Below are 17,080 nucleotides of genomic sequence, written 5' to 3' on the forward strand. Positions count from 1 at the left end.
ATGGTCTTAGCTATTAGGTTGGGACTGAGATCTCATATAGGAGCATTAATTTTGCTATTTTCTGTTGGTTATTTGTGCTTGAATTATTGTCTTTATTCATCTTCACTGTAGGGAATTCAGAGTTTTCTAACCCACTTGTCCATTTTGCAAAAAATAGTTTTGGGGTTATATAATCCAAAAATCCATTTACCAGGCACCACAAAAAATAACGTCTTGCTTAAATCAAAACAGGGAGAATGCCAGAGGCAGCTCCCCTGCCTGTGAGCTGTCACTCCTCTCCTTTTCTAGAGCACCTCTCATAAAGTCTGTGACATGTAACATCAGACATTCACACCTAATGAAGCTTCCAGGATATTAAATGTGAATAGAGATTAATTTGTTTTAGATAAATATATAAATGGAATTTCTAGAATATTCTTCTAAATCCCACAAGCCATACACACTTCACTTTAGAGGCCACTGCATTAGGGCATGTTTCTCAAAGGCTGGTTCTTAGACTACTTGCATCAGAATCCCCGAAGTGCTTGGTTAAGTGGTCTCCAACCCCACTAGACGTAATGAGTCAACTTAAAGCAAATATAAATTTTAATTCTCTGAACCCCACCCTCATGAATGGGACTAGTACACTTATAAAGGAGAGAAAGAAGTGTGTTTGTTCCTTCTGTCCTTCTGCCATGCAAAGATATAGCAAGAAGATGCCATCTATGAGGAAGAGATCTTTACCAGATGTTTCTGCCCTGATCTTGGACTTCACAGTCTCCAGAACTGTTTCAAATACATTTCTGTTGCTTAGACTAGGTAATTTATAAGGCATTTTGTTATAATAGCAGGAATGGACTAGGAAATGTATCATATTGAGAAAAGCTTTGAAAAAATTATTTGAAACAAAAAGTTTAGTGAAGTTGAATGTTTGACCAGGGAATATAGGTGGACCATGATCTCATATTAACAAATGTTTTTCATGCCTGTCATCATTATTTGGGGCTTGTGAGTTTCTGACTTATTTCTTATGTTGTCCCTCACATTACACATTCCTCCATAGTTTTAAATGGTCTTTCAGGCCAATGAATATAAATAAATATTATGAGGTGAGGTGGTTAGCAGTGACTTCACGTTAACTGGTTTTAATCTAACCCAAGGAAATTGGGGTGGGGCGCGGTGAGGTGGTTAGACAAGCCTTGGCAAAGAATTCAGGAAACAAAAAATTAGGGACAAATGTTAAAGACAAAAATCTAGGACCCAAAGAAAATACAAATTCTTTTCAGTGTATCAGGCACCTTTGACCAGGAGGTGGCAGCAGTGGAAGCAAGAACTTCTAGAAACAAAGTATCTTGAGGCAAATACCAACACTACTGAAACCACCTTTGCAAAATTATAACTGAAGAAATGATGACAGTGAAAGAAATCAGACCTAACCGTCTCTGTCTTGCTTCTAACCTTTAAGCCGTCCTTGTTCATTCCTGGACACAGGCCAAACTAACTTTGAGAAGGAATTCAGTTCATGGTTTGACTCTGAAACAAAATTGGTAACAGCCCTTTCCCAAAAACACCCTCTTCTTGCCTGGGGACCAGTCTGCCTTTGCTGGACTAACTTAGTTACAAGATTGGAAATTACAGTTTAGGGGTCATACAATCTCTGGTTCCAAGAATCTGAATCTCCCCAAATTGCTCCTGGGGTTAACACCACTATTATAAAACCTAAGATCAGTGCTTCAGATATTTTGCAGACCTTGCACTCAATGGATAAGCTGACACCACCCAGACTGGTAATCTGGCTCAACCAGTTCTGCCATCACACACAGGAGCAGAAGACAGCAAGAAAAACTCACTTCAACCCCCCACGATTCTATCTCCACCCTGACCAATTAGCACTCCTCTCTTCCCAAGCCCTTACCCACCAAATTATCTTTAAAAACTCTGATCCCTGAATGCTCAGGGAGACTGATTTGAGTAGTAATAAAACTCTGGTCTCCGGCACAGCCGGCTCTGGTGAATTACTCTTTCTCCATTGCAATTCTCCCGTCTTGATAGATCGGCTCTGCTTAGGCAGAGGGAAAGGTGAACCCACTGGGCAGTTATACTGTCTCAAAAGCTCCTGAATCACCGAAGGTTTCTGGCTGATAAGGAGGCCTTTAGAGGGTGCCACTTCCCTGAAGTGATGCCAGGCTCCTCCCATTCAGCATCCAAAAGAGGAGTCCAAGTACTAAAATCAAAGGTTAGGAGTTTTAAGTAGATGTTACTAAGCCATAGTAACAAAGAATCTCTCAAAAGTCAGCCCAGTTGATAGCAAAAAAAAAAAAAAAAACAAAAAAAATTAAAAAAAGACCCGAACCCCCCAAAAAAAAAATTAAAGAAGAACCAAGAATTAAAGCCACAAGTCACAGAACAGAAAAAAAAACAAATCTGACTGGGAACCAAAGTTGTTGATACAATGGCTGGTGCCAGTGGTCTAGGCTGGGCTTCTGGTTCACAAGTTACTAAGGCAGTGGTGGGAAGCAGACCAGCAGGCCTCCTGGGAGGACGAGGGTTTGGGCTAGGAGGTGTTTGGACAATGGAAAACCATCAGGTAGTTGGAGGGCAGTCCACTTTCCTGGGCTATAGGAAGGTGTCTGTAAGAGTAGTTAAAATCTAACGGTATTGTTCGCAAATGTCTCCTTCCTTGCCAATTAGCTGTTTAAATAAATGGTAATGAGGACTGAAACAGGGGTGTCAATTAGGCCCATGAATGATCTTCCCAGTATCTTCAAGAGGTGGGAAAGACTTCATCACCACAAGAGGGAGAGATACTGCAGTAAGAAGTTCACTACTAATACAATGCCTTACACTCTTGGTTGTGTTTTTTTTTTTTTTTTTTAAAGCATGCCTTGATCTCAAGACTATCTAGAACTGCCTGTAGTTCCTCTAGACAAATCTACACCAGGGATGGTGGTTGGAGCCCTAAGTACCTAGGAACAGTGAAAGTGGAGAAATGAGGTCAAACTGTATTCATGAAGAAAAAGCTGAGAACTTTGTTTGCTTTTCTAAACAAAAACACTTAGATTTCAGAGATCCATTTGCATTTCCTGAGGGGCAATGTGCTCCAGAAGCATTACTTCTATTAGCCATACTTTTGGGGTTTCATAAGCAGGGTTAACACCAAAATGTATTGTGTTGTCCATCTAGGCCAGAGTCCAGGATCAAGTGAGACTCAGTCATCCTTCTTTTAAGTTATGGGAGATGGTGGTCAGCATGAGATACACAGCAGTGCCTCAGGGCAGCCCTGCTAGGTCCAGACAGTCCTCTTTTATATCAGGATCCAAGCTCATACTCTCCTGTTTGGGTCAGGTTTGGAACAAATGCTTAGCAGAGATGGTCCTGAGGTAGAGGATGATAGGCAAGCAATACCAGAGTACTCCCGTTCTATTTTTTATACAAATGAGACAAGAAAGCCTCCAAGGAAGTCTGATATATGGCAATTCCTGAAGGATTTGGGTTCCAGACTTTGATCACCTAGAAGGCCCTAAAGCCATGGAATACATGATGAGAACACCTTTTGCTCTCAAAACACTGAAGTAGGGACTGGTCTCCAAAATGAAAGCCATAGAAGTAACAGCCTTCAAAGGACATAGAAAAGCCACAGTCCATGGAAGTGACAGGCTTCAAAGGAAGGCCCAACTCTCAGGTGTACCAGGTTAGAGTTGTGCTATGCCAAACCAAATAAGAAATACTGAGAGAGGTGTGCACATTCAAGAAGCAAGTGCCTACAGGCAAATTTCCCATGCAGACCTGGAGACTGAAGTTCCAAAACTCCAATCAGTATATCGAAGAGATATCTGCACTCCCATGTTTGTTGCAGCACCATTTACAATAGCCAAGATTTGGAAGCAACCTAAGTGTCCATCAAGACATGAATGAACAAAGAAAATGTGGTACATATACACAATGGAGTACTATGCAGCCATAAAAAAGAATGAGATCCTGTCATTTGCAACAATATAGATGGAACTGGAGGTCATTATATTAAGTGAAATAAGTCAGGCACAGACAGACAAACATCACCTGTTCTCACTTATTTGTGGGAGCTAAAAATTAAAACAATTGAATTCATGGAGTTAGAGAGTAGAGGGAAGGGTAGTAGGGAGCAGGTGGTTAATGGGTACAAAAAATAGAAAGAATAAATAAGACCTAGTATTTGCTAGCACAACAGGGTGACTACAGTAAAAAAAAATTTTTGTTTATTTTAAAATAAAAGAGTATATAATTGGATTGTTTGAAACATAAAGGATAAATGTTTGAGGTGATAGGTACCTTATTTACCATGATGTGATTATTTCTCATTTCATGCTTCTGTCAAAATATCTCATGTAACCCATAAATACATACACCTACTATGTACCCACAAAAATTAAAAATAAAAAAAAAATCCTCCCACGTCAGCCTCCCGAGTAACTGGGACTATAGTTGCGCATCACCATGCCCAGATAATCTTTTATTTTTTTGTAGACACAAGGTCTCCCTGTGTTGCCCAGGCTGGCCTCAAACTCTGCTCAAGAGATCCTCCCACCTCGACCTTCCATAGTGCTGAGATTATAGTAATGAGTTCTGGCGCCCAGCTGGGCTCTTTTAACCATTTAACTTTTACATTATTATTCAGTTTTCCCTAATTAGGCTAGAAATTCTTTTTTTTTTTTTTTTTTTTTTGAGATGGAGTGGAGAGAGGTCACTCAAGCGAGAGTGAAGTCCTGTCACCTCAGCTCACTGCAACCTCCGCCTCCCAGGTTCAAGCAATTCCTCTGCCTCAGCTTCCCAAGTAGCTGGGATTACAGGCACGTGCCACTACACCCAGCTAATTTTTGTATTTTTAGTAGAGGCTGGGTTCCACCTTATCGGTCAGGCTGGTCTCAAACTCCTGACCTCATCACCCGCCTGCCTCAGCCTCCCAAAGTGATGGGATTACAGGTGTGAGCCACTGCACCCGGCTAGAAATTCTTTGAAAGCCACTGTTGACCTTTGTATCCTACGCTGTAGCATCCAGGACCCAGTGCTGCATACAGGTGGTGCTCAATATGTATTTGTTGATTTATTCTGTGTGCTGGTTTAAAAGCAGAGTCATAGGACAGAGCACACTGCATGGAGTGTGAAGTCCTGTCACCTTCCCACATCTCAATTGCTTCTCTGTAAAATGGGGTAGTTGGACGAAACCATTGATTTTCAAACTGTGCTCCTTTGAGCCTTATTAGGGCTTCTTGGAGATGCCTCAGTAGCCACCAAGCACAGGGGAATGGGGCTCTGGTCTACCCCAAATTTATTGAGTGGATCTGCTTTTGTCAGTTTAACATTTTGGGGTTCACAGTAGAAAGTCATTTATAAGGATTCAGTTGCTAAAATTTTGTTTTTTGTTTTTTTGTTTTTGAGACGGAGTCTTGTGCTGTTGCCCAGGCTGGAGTACAGTGGCGTGATCTCAGCTCACTGCAAGCTCCGCCTCCTGGGTTCACACCATTCTCCTGCCTCAGCCTCCGGAGTAGCTGGGACTACAGGCACCCACCACCACGCCCAGCTAATTTTTGTATTTTTAGTACAGACAGGGTTTCACTGTGTTAGCCAGGATGGTCTTGATCTCCTGACCTCGTGATCCGCCTGCCTCGGCCTCCCAAAGTGCTGGGATTACAGGCGTGAGCCACCGTGCCGGGCCTAAAATTTTAAAATCTTACCTGAATTGATTATTTCAAAGGTCCCTTTGACTGTAACGCTTGATTTTGTTGTTTCATTGACATTTAAATGATAGTTGTCTTATCTGGTATTGGTCCATCCCATCTAAGAACTGTGCTTCCCAATACCCTCACCCTCCTCTGGGGACATCTCCCACTTTTGCATGGATGTTGTTTGTGTCTAACTGCATTCCTCTTTTGTGCTCCTAATCTTAGTCATTTCAAACGTGTAACCTCCTCCCTTCCTTCCAACCTTCGTGTGAACTTAATTGGTGTCCTAATTGTTGGGAGAGCCACCTGGGACACCTCCCTTCCTTCACTCAGCTTGAATGCATTCCTGGTTCTTTCTGCATTTGCTCTCCATTGCATTCTTACCTTGTGCTTCTTAGTATTTCTCTTTTGCTTGGCATAGTATTTGGCTCCCCCAACCCAAACTCCAGCCCTGGCCCATGATCACTAAAAAGGATTCCCATGAACACTAAAAAAATTTTGTGGGTGATGTCTATAGACTAACAGCCAAACAATGGAGAAGCAAAAAGGACAAAAAAAGAAAAGATAAAAGGAGACAAGGAAGGCAAGAGGAATGAAGGAAGGTGTGTGTTTCTTGGCATGGGTGATATGCACTCTTCCTCACTCCTTCTCCAAAGTATATCCCAATTTCCGCTATGTGTGAGGCTGCTTATGACTAATAATCTAGTAAAGGACAAAAACAGAATAAAACTTGCACTCTCCATTCCTTCTCATCAAGTAGCAGTCAACTGGTACGATTTTGCGAGATAATATCACACGAAGTTTAAGTGTGGGCTCTAGGTTAGATTGCCTGGAATCTTGCAGCCACTGTCATTGCTAGCTTTGTGACCTTGACCTTGTTATGCCTCAGGTTCTTCATCTGTAGGAAAAGCGGGGGGTAATAATATTTTAAGGTCATTATGAGGATGAAATTAGATAATATAGGTACCGTGTTCTGAGTAAGACCTGGCACAAAGTAAGGCACTATACATGTTGGTTGCTATTCTACAAAAAAAAAAAAAAAAAAAAGGTTTAAGTCTCTTCCTCCATCCTTGAGCGCAACATCATGTTCCCTTGCAAATGAACTGACCCAGTCCCGTTTGGCCTTACCATGCCTGTCACAGCCTAATAAATATTGATGGTAAAGGATGGCAAGCTTTGGGGCACTCGATGCTCTTGCTTCTCTCTGTGGAGAGCCTATTAAATGCTCTGACTATTGTGCTAGTAATACACTAATTTCAGTTAGTCAAAGAAAGGAACTAACCACATTGTAGTCTATTCACAACAGGCCTGTTTAGAAGATTCAGCCTGGGGCAACATATATGTTTTATTATTTTATTGCAAGAATATAATAAAATAGGAAACAAATGAACTTCAATTGCTGCTTTTACTTGGCTCGTCCGCTAAGTGTGTGGTTCTTAATCAACTATGTGCATTAGAATCACCTGGGGAAGTTTTCAAAAACCATACAGGTATGGGCCCCATTCCCCAAGGATTCTGATTCACAAGGCCTAGGTGATGTTCTGGCATGTTTATTTGGAAAACATTTACCCAAGGGATTCTGAGACAGAACTCCTGTTCCAAGTATTTCTGGCCCCTTTCTTCCCATTCAGCAAAAACCAGCTTCAACTAGAATGTAAAGACCATCTGCAGGTTTGACAGCATCCACGTAACGAGGTGTGCTAGAAATCTTCTACCAAATTCTCCACTCACAGAAGAAAATATCTTTAGTTCATGTCGCTAATATTCCATGGAATTATGAATTATGTTTCATTAAGATTGAGCTACTAGCCGCTCTTCAGTGAGTTTTTCTGCCATTTTTATGAGAACAACAGCAACAACAAAAGCCTTTGCGGGTAATTTTGCAACTTCTCTCACTTGAAGCTGACTCTGCACTGGGATGTTGAGAGTGTGATGGCATTGCTGTTGCAATTTCTATTTTTCTCTTGGGTGTTTGTCCTCCTACTTTCTTATTTTAGGATACCTGTCTACTTTCACATATGAGAGACTCGAGTAACTCAGAACTTTGATCTAGAGATAAGAGTGAAATAGAGAACAGGAAAAATATAATTGAATTCTATTTAACTAAAGCACAATTCTTATTTTCATAAAAGGATAGACATTATAAGAAAAAAAGGCAAATTTGTTCACCTACTGGTGCCTCCTGAGCCTCCAAATTTCTCCCTATTATCACTGGCTGCTTCTCTGCCTTTAAAAATTATTGATAATTCTACTATCTACAGTAGTCCCCTTCTATACTGGCACTAAAGAAATACCAGGTAAAGTGATCTGCCAAGTAAAAAAGGGACTTTAAAAGGGGACTTTATTTCTCTGTACATTCAACACAATCTCTCATCTCCTTTATTCCCAAGACCATAGAAAACAATAAAATTAGAGGCTTGTGGGGGCCCCCTATGTCATTTTCATTGAGTTAATATGTAAAGTGCTTAGGATAGTGCCTGGCACATAGAGCATGTATGTTAGTTATTTTTATCCCTTTTTATTACCTTCAGTTAATTTTATTATTATATTTGGGCTACAACCAATTTTTAGGACCAAAACATGTGGATTCTCTCTAGATATGTGTCTTTTTTTTTTTTTTTTTTGTCGGGTGGTTTCACAGTGGTCTTGATCTCCTGACCTCATGATCCACCCGCCTCAGCCTCCCAAAGTGCTGGGATTACAAGCGTGAGCCACCGCGCCCTGCCTGATATGTGTCTTATTTATAGTAGGCACTCAAGAAATCTTATTGAATTGAAGTAAAGGAAGTTAATCCTGGTGAATTCTGGCTGGGCACACTGGCTCACGCCTGTAATCCCAGCACTTTGGGAGGCCGAGGCGGGAGGATCACGAGGTCAGGAGATCGAGATCATCCTGGCTGACATAGTGAAACCCCGTCTCTACTAAAAATACAAAAAATTAGCTGGGCGTGGTGGTGGGTGCCTGTAGTCCCAGCTACTCGGGAGGCTGAGGCAGCAGTATGGCATGAACCCGGGAGGCGGAGCTTGCAGTGAGCCGTGAGCCAAGATCGCGCCACTGCACTCCAGCCTGGGCGACAGAGCGAGACTCCATCTCAAAAAAAAAAAAAAAAAAATCCTGGTGAATTCATAAATAACATTTTCGAGTTTCAGGGATGCTCCATAGAAGAAACGCCCTTTCGAGAGTAACAAAGGAAAGAACAGGTGCTCTAAGCACAGCTGTTATGTGGAATTTCAAGAGCTGAAAAGTCAAAACTTTCATGGGCACATCGCTCCAGGCTGCTCTATATTGTGACTGGTACACTTCAATACATGATGCCATGAAATGTAAAGCCACAGACTTTTATGTGACCTACATACCTGTACTGCATGAGTAACAGGGCACTGTCATGATGTGTCACTGAGCTAAGAGTAGGCATGCTCCTTGGTGGAATATTTTTATTGTGTGTAGGAAATTCTGGGACATACTAAAGAAAAATGGATCATAAACACTCCTTCCAATGGGCTCCCGTTAGAAAGCTGTTCATATCTCTAGTCCACCATGTACTCCTTTGCATTGTTTATCTGCTTCCATCACTTTCTTCTACTACCAAGCTGTGAGCTTCTTGAAGGCAGTCTCCACATTATTTATCTTCATATCTCCAGTGCTCACCAGAACCTAGCACACAGCACTCAACAAGTGCTAAATGAAGACAGGATGTCACAGTAATCTTCATCTTTTTCAGTTTCCATAGTAAATAAGCATGAGAAATGTCTCCATGTATATTTTGTATATTATATTTTACAAACCAAAAATTGAGATCTATCATCTGAAACACAATCTGACAGTGAGAGAAAATATTTGAAATCTAGATGATCTCAGAAAATTCTGAACAGATGAATGCCCTATCCGTGTGTGAGTTACATTATTCATTTATTCTTCCCTTTCTCTCTCCATCTATCCAGCCATTCACTCACCTATCTGTCCCTCATCATCCATCCATTCATCCATGACTTTATTGAAGGACACCACCAACTCACATTTTCAAAAATATGAAGGAAATTTGTTGCTTTAGACTTATGAAAATAACTGCAAAGTGGCAAGATTACCTTTCTTTGCTTTAGTACAGAATTTGTTGCTAACAACTCATATAATACAGGATTTTATTCAAATTTGTAAAAATATTTTGAAATTTTTTTCAAAATGTAAACAAAAGGAAAATAACACATTTTATTACTTTTTAAAATCTTTTTCCCACAAGCTGGCAGATTCTAGAAAAAGAGGGCTGGCCACAGTGGCTCAGGCCTGTAATCCCAGCACTTTGGGAGGGCAAGGTGGGTGGATCATTAGAGGTTAGGAGTTCAAGACCAGCTTGGACAACATGGCAAAACCCCACCTCTACTAAAAAATACAAAAATTAGCTGGTCGTGGTGGTGCATGCCTGTAATCCCAGCTACTTGGGAGGCTGAGGCACAAGAATCGCTTGAACCCAGGAGGCAGAAGTTTCAGTGAGCCGAGATCGTACCATTGCACTCCAGCCTTGGTGACAAAGTGACAGAATTCTTCAGTCTTGAAATAAAAATAAACTTCTGTTCCATAGGCACAAATAAGCCTTAGCATTTATGTTTATTGTGAGGTAAATAGTAGAAAGATTAAGTCAAATTGTACAATCCTCATGTGGGGTGTAAATGTGGATTTTTTCATTAGAAAATATTTTGGAATAAAACAACCTCACAAATTTGCCATACATACCAGAATAAGAAACTCGTTAAAATGTTGTAATGCCTAATAACTATTGTTAGAATGTATTAGTTGTGTCCTTTCAATAGTTTAATGTGACCAAGCCATCTGTTTGAAATGTAATTTTGCCTGAGATTTTGTCTCTAGTTTTTTAATTCTTCTAAACTAAATGTCCAGCAGAATTCTCTTAAATAACTAGGGCCTGATTCAAAGTTTTCACTATATCCACATTGTTTGCCAAGTACTTACTGTCTATGGACAGGTTTACCATGATAAAGAACATAACATGCAAAAACAGACCATTATTTTAATGAAGATTGTATGCGAAATCAGAATTATTTAGGCTATCTGGATATCTGTTCATGAAAATAAAGAACAGCTTTAAGGTTTTTTATTACTGATTACTGACCCTCTTCTACACCCTCCCCTTTTTCGCCGAAGTGGATAGATATTTTTTTCTCAGTGATGATATTCACCCCTTTTTTTAGGGTGGAGATTTCTCCCCCCAGTGGATTAGAAAGAAGAAGCATGGCTATTTCTTTGCCATGCTGGCCACAGCCTTCTTAGCTGTATCCTCCAAGTCAATGCCATAAGTAATGGGGAGTTAGTTAGATGCTATTGAGCATATTTTAAGGCTCTGGACATTGAATCCTTCAAACTTGACCACCAGAGGGGCCATGAGTTCTAGTTCTCCGAAGTGTTTGATGATGCCATTGGCAATGATAGCAGAATTCACTATCACACCTAAAACAATATTGAGGGTGATTTCAAACTTAGGATCAGCAATGAACAATTTAAATGTTGAGTACACCTGAGCTTCCTCTACGCTACTGCCGATATCTAAGAAGTTGGCTGGGCTTTGATCATTAAGGGTAATAACGTCTCAGAGAGCCATGTATAGCCCAGCATCACTTAGTAAGGATTCCCATCTAGTTTTAATTTAAGGTCATATCTGGTTACTTCATTTTCAATAGACATATTTTTAATTTGTTGGTCATGCCAAATACGTTTTTTGTGGACATTCTGCATTGTCCTCAAGGTTTATCATAACATCAAAATAGACAACCTATCATTCCAGAGTTTCACCAAAGGGTTTCACTTCAAGCTGAGTAGCATATTTTTCAGGAAGCAGTAAAACCTGATTTTACTGCTGGTTAAGCCTGATTTTTGTAGACCTGTAGAAGCCTAAATTTTTTCCCATTTACTAAACTTGACTGTTCTCTATGCCCTCAAAATGTAAATTTCCTCCTTAAAAATAAATTCTGGTAAGAAGCTGCCACCTATGACTGTTAACGCCCCTCCTGGAGGCTGCCATCAGTAAAGGCCATTGCAGGATTAGCCCATTAAAACTTCCAAGTGGGAACATCACACCCAGTGCCAGTTACAAAATATTCTAACTTTTACCCTGCTTTGTGACATCAGTTTCTTGCTCTTAGGTACCTGCAGGATCAGCCGTCTTTTAGATATTAATTCAACTTCCCTGGATTTCTCTGAAGGGAGTGGGGCCCGAGCACCAGCATTCACAAAAGTTTTTGACCTGCATTGTCATAGGAGAATGACACTTTAAACAAAAACCAGGCACAGAGGAGTCTGACTAGGTAACTGAGATGAGAGAAGAAGGGACCTTTTTTCTTCATTTTATTGACATAGGTCTCACTATGTTGCCCAAGCTGGTCTCAAATTCCTGGGTTTAAATGATCCCCCCACCTCAGCCTTCCAAGTAACTGGGACTATAGGAACCAGCCACAATGCCCAGTGAGAAAGGGACTTCATACAGATTTAATTCTATATTGGAAACCAACCTTGAGAAAAGCCCACATTTTGTGGTGGGGGGGTGGGGGGGCAGGGGGGTGTATGCTTGTGTTCAGATCTGAGTTCCTGAAAATCATAATGCCTTATCCAGCTTTGTATCCCCAGTATCTAGTATAGTGCCTTATATATAAGTGCTTAATAAATGGTTATTACATGAATTACAGTTTGGATGAGTCCTTGTGTCACCGGAAACCCTCTCGAGATCACATTTAGAGGACTGCCACAGCAGCATGTCTGAGAGTCTTAGTTTGTTTAGTTTAAAGCATTCTCTAACATGAGGATTAACCCTCATGTAATCTCAGTCACAATTTTATCACTATAGATATTAATGAACATGTTGAGTCCAGCTGCTGCTTTGGTTTTAAGTTCAGAATACCATAAGCCTATAAAATCCATTCCATTGGAAAGCAGAGTGGCCTTACATTAATTTCTAAACTTTACATAACAATTAGGCAAAATTAGACAAGACTTCATGCTTTTTAAGTCCAGAGATTTCCTTTCTAGTTCTATTATGAAGCCAATACATCGAAGAATACTTTCCTCCCACAGTGCTTAAGACAAGTGCTAGATTACAAATAAATAATATTTAGGCCATTACAAATAAGTAAATAAATGGGCCATGACTTCCACCCCACCCACAAAATGATCCAGGCAGGATATTCCTACGTGCTTGTCCATTGCTCAATCTACCCTTTGCTAAAGGAAGACATTTCTAGGTGAGGACATTTACAGTCAAATAAATTCCAAATGATAATGTTCAGTAAGAGATCTTCTGAGCAAGGAAGTATATCCACCTGTCTGGAAAAGACTCAAATTCTGTGTCACTTGTAATGGGCCAGTGTGGAGTCTAAGCCGATGATAAAGCATCTCCTAGCTTTTCCCCTTCCTCTTCAGCTCTCCGGCTGTAACTCTGGGGAGGCTGTAGAGTCACAACATTCTCCTCTCTGGATTCTTCACTCATTACCTGTAAATGCTACATCACATGATCTCAGTTTCTTCAAATACCCTCTTTGTTGACTGCATATTGATCTGCTCAATAGGTATTTTTATCCCAAAATAATGCAGGACCCAGAAGTGGAGAAATCTGTGGACTTGTGGTGGAAGAGAAATTATAAAAAGAAAAACTGAGCCAAATCCTGGTGAAGCAATTCTAGGTTTAGCAGGAAAACCAATTAGAAAAGAACTATAGTCTAAGGAGGCACATCGAGTTAAGAACCTGCCTACATTCATTCATTCCTTTCACACTTTTCCTTGAGGATCTATTACATATTGGTCATCTGCTAAGTTCTGTAATACAAAGATGAATGAGACCCTCCACTTGAATTGCTCACATTAAACTGTGGCAAGATTGTCTCTAATTGCTATGGAATACATGTGTACAAATATGCTTTGAAGAAGTCAGTTCTAAGTGATACCAAGGCTGCCTCACACTTAGACAATAAGAGAATCAGAGAGAAAAGCTTGTCATTCAGACAGTAGGTAGATTCAAACAGAAGATGTATGACAGAGAATAACTATTGACATAAATAGAGGCCAAAGATGGTGAAAAGGTGAGAGGTTGGGAGTGGTGTGCAAGATCCTGGAAGAGACTTTTGGGATACAGGAGACCTGGGGGATCCAGGTTGATTCTGGACATTTTAGAAATGCCATTCCTAAAGGTTAAAGGATATAATTTGTTGTGGAGATTAAACTCTTTGGCCCTCCCCCACCATTTTCCATTCATCACATGGGATTGCAGCTACCTACCTTGAGTGGTTTGAGTTTAGGAAAGTTTTAGCTGAGGGAATCAACTGAAAGGAGTAAAAGTCACTGGTTCAGCAACAAACTGGCAGAGATCCATGTCCATGTCATTTGTTTGGCCTAGAGCCAATATTAATATTTTTTTTGATGTTTTTGGAAGGATGAGTCAAGACTCTATTGCGTAATTTGATGGATAACACAAAGACAAAAATTAACAGAATTACTAGACTTCTGTCCTTAGTGATTATTTACAGTTTAGGTGTTTATATTCTGTCTTTTTCAACTAGACTGTAAGTTCCATGAGGGCAGGAACCTTGTCTTGTTTGTTCTTATTTTCCTAACATGTAGAATGGTGCCTGCACATAACAGTTGCTCAGTAAATAGTTTTACATTGCTTGAACCACAGTGATAGGCTGTGATGAGTGCTGGGATAGCAGTATGCACTGGTGCTATGAGAGCACAGCATTCACTCTGCCTTGAGGTTCAAGGTAGGCTTCAGAGAGAAGGTGACATTTGAGCTTGAAGAATGAGTAGCACTTCATGAAATAGAATGAGAGAGAATGGTATTTCAGAAAGCGTGGAACACCATGAATAAAGCAATGTGTTATGAAAAAAATAGTATGTTTGGGGGATAATAAAAAGTTTATCTTTTGAACGCTGATACTTAAATAGTCAACAGTATGCATGGGAAGTAAATTTCCTTCCATACAGGCATACATTACTTCGTGCAATAGTTGTGAAACAAGGACCACAGAGACATGCAAGTAAATTACTTTTAAAAGACTATGGAGTGAAATTCTTTTGTCAGGTGGATTAATCTATCCCTAATGAATCTCTCCCGAGAAGCTTTTCCCTCCAAAGGTCTATCTTTTTCCAAGACGTTTATTCAGGGAGGTATCCTTCATATCTCCCTGAAAAGAAAGAAAAGTAAATAGTGGCTAATGCTTTTAACAATGATAAAAAAAAATCAGGCAGGTCAAGGCTTTAAGGTCATTTAATGTGAAGAGGAAATAAGATAAATGTTCAGCATTTAAGGATTATCACTAACACAACTTTTTATAAAGACGGAATAGTGGGGACGGAACCTTCAAAGACTTTTATTCAGGGAACATCCACTGCGGGGACAGGCAGATGCTTTGGTATCCGTGCTGCTGTGCGCCGCCAGCTGCCCAAGTAATCCTCACAACAGCCCACAGAGGTAGGCATTACCACCCTTTGTTTTACAGGTGAGGAAACAGAGGCGCAGGACGGCCAGGTAACCGGCTTGGAGTAATGAATGAAACTAAAATAAGCGCCGACCTCTAAGCTCATTTGGTCTTTCCCCAACCCCATGCGGCCTCATTAAAGAGACTTTTTGGATTAGCTATGGAGAAAACGTTCTTCATCAAACATGAAATGCAATCCTGAAGGCACAGGTCTCTCTCTCTCTCTCTCTCTCTCTGTGTGTGTGTATGTGTGTGTGTGTGTGTGTTTGAAGTGGCTTCTGGGGCCCCAGGAAGCAATGTTCCCCCAAATAGCCCCAGACCAGGGTGTCTATAATTCATTCTGTTATAATTAACCCCGGGGTTACGGTATTGTTTCTAAAGCCCTAGTTGAAATGCAGATACGGACCTGGCAGGATTGACACGATCTCTCAATTACACCTAATTAAAGAGCTGGCTCTTTGAGAATCTGACCCGACTGGGCTAGGAGTGGGAAAGGCGGGGGCTGCCGGTGGGGGTGAGGGGTAGGGTTCTGCAGGCCCGGGAAGGCAGGTGAGGGGTGGGGATCAGGATTGGGAGAGTCACTGGGTGCACGGTGAGATGGGGGAGGTTGGAGCTGAACTAAAACAAAGTTTGACTTCTGGACAATTATCCGGGGAACACACCTTGCCCGGGACTGTCTGGGAATCCCATTGACAGGTCATCTCAGGTTCACCATCTTCCTGTCGTGGGATCCTCCAGCGAGTCCACCCGGGAGCAATTAAACTGGGCCACACCAGCCACCTCCCACAGCAGCGGGGTCCGCAGATTTAACCCTTTCCCCCCAGACTCCGGCACTGGGGGCCGCGCTCCCTCCCCCAGCACCGCGCCCGCGCCCCCGGCTCCCGGACTGGGCATGCTCAGTAGCCGCCCGCTTCGTGCTCCCAGGGAAGCCTCTGCACGCCCTCCCCCGCTGCTCTCGGTCGCCTCCCCGCCGCCAGCCGCCCCGGGTGCATCCCGGCTTGCTCCGCTCCACGCGACCCAGATTCCTGCCCCGCCCCCGCCCCTTCCGCGCCCGCAGCCAGTGCGGCAGCCGCTGCCGCCCCTGTCCAGCTTTGGCGCCCGGGACCGAGCGCGTCGATCGCCGCCGCGGAGCGCGTAGCCGGAGCGCCTGGGGAAGGCAGAGATGAAGACCACGCCGCCGCGCGCCGGGAGCTGCTGAGCCTGCCGCCGCCAGAGTCCAGGTGATTGGCGACCCCAGAGGAGCCTAGGTACTAGGGGCGAATGCCCTTGGGGAGGAGAGAGGTGCGACGAGGACGCGAGACATCACGCGAGCTGCGCTGTGCCTGGGAGGCAGCAGAAATGCTAAGCATCGGGGGCAGAGAGGGAACGTGAATGAAAATGCACTCTACCTCGGTGCAGGCGCTCCAGGGTCACCCAGGACTGTGATTTCCCTTTCTATTCTGTCCTCCCAATTAACACCCGAGAGGCTGCAGGTCGGCGCGAGACGCTGTTTGCATCTCGGCCCGGGCGTAGGTCGCCTAGCGACCTAACGCCGAGGGCTCGGGGAAGGGATCCCAGGCAAAGCCAAAATGGAAGGCGGGACAAGGGCGGCCTGGCTGGGGCGAGGGGCTGGTCTGGGTCCCTGGGAACCCCTTGCCTTGTGGGCTTCGGTCTCCAGGGAGGAGCAAGGCAGCCGGGCTGCGGGGCCGCCGGACCGTGGGGTCCTCCGCGCAGCGAGCTGGGAGGAGCGGTCGGCTGGGTTGTTGCGCTGCGCCTCCTCCAACTGCTGGGCAACTCCGCACTTCAATATTAGAGCATCTCTTTCCTGGGCAGGTAGAACTGGACAGCCGAGTGGGGAGTGACAGCTGACAGCTGACGGGGCTGTTAAAAGCAGAGCAGTGGAGTGTGGTGGTGGGGTGAGCTGTTGTGGGTGCTTTTTTTTTTTTTCCA

General features: G+C 42.7%; 1 protein-coding gene across 3 annotated transcripts in view; it reads left to right on the forward strand.

Moving 5' to 3' along the window:
• The first annotated feature begins 16,116 nt into the window (after positions 1-16,116).
• Positions 16,117-17,080, forward strand: part of ELMOD1 (ELMO domain containing 1) — a 76,931-nt gene continuing 75,967 nt past the window's right edge. Inside the window, exon 1 of one of the 3 annotated variants that reach the window (XM_032167296.2) lies at positions 16,117-16,398. The gene's annotated coding sequence lies outside the window, so the exon portion shown is untranslated. The remainder of the gene's footprint in view (positions 16,399-17,080) is intronic. The other 2 variants (XM_032167295.2, XM_032167298.2) reach the window with 2 other exon arrangements.

Source organism: Hylobates moloch, unplaced genomic scaffold (assembly GCF_009828535.3).
Source record: "Hylobates moloch isolate HMO894 unplaced genomic scaffold, HMol_V3 SCAFFOLD_11, whole genome shotgun sequence".
In the NCBI taxonomy this organism is placed as follows: Eukaryota; Metazoa; Chordata; class Mammalia; order Primates; family Hylobatidae; genus Hylobates; species Hylobates moloch.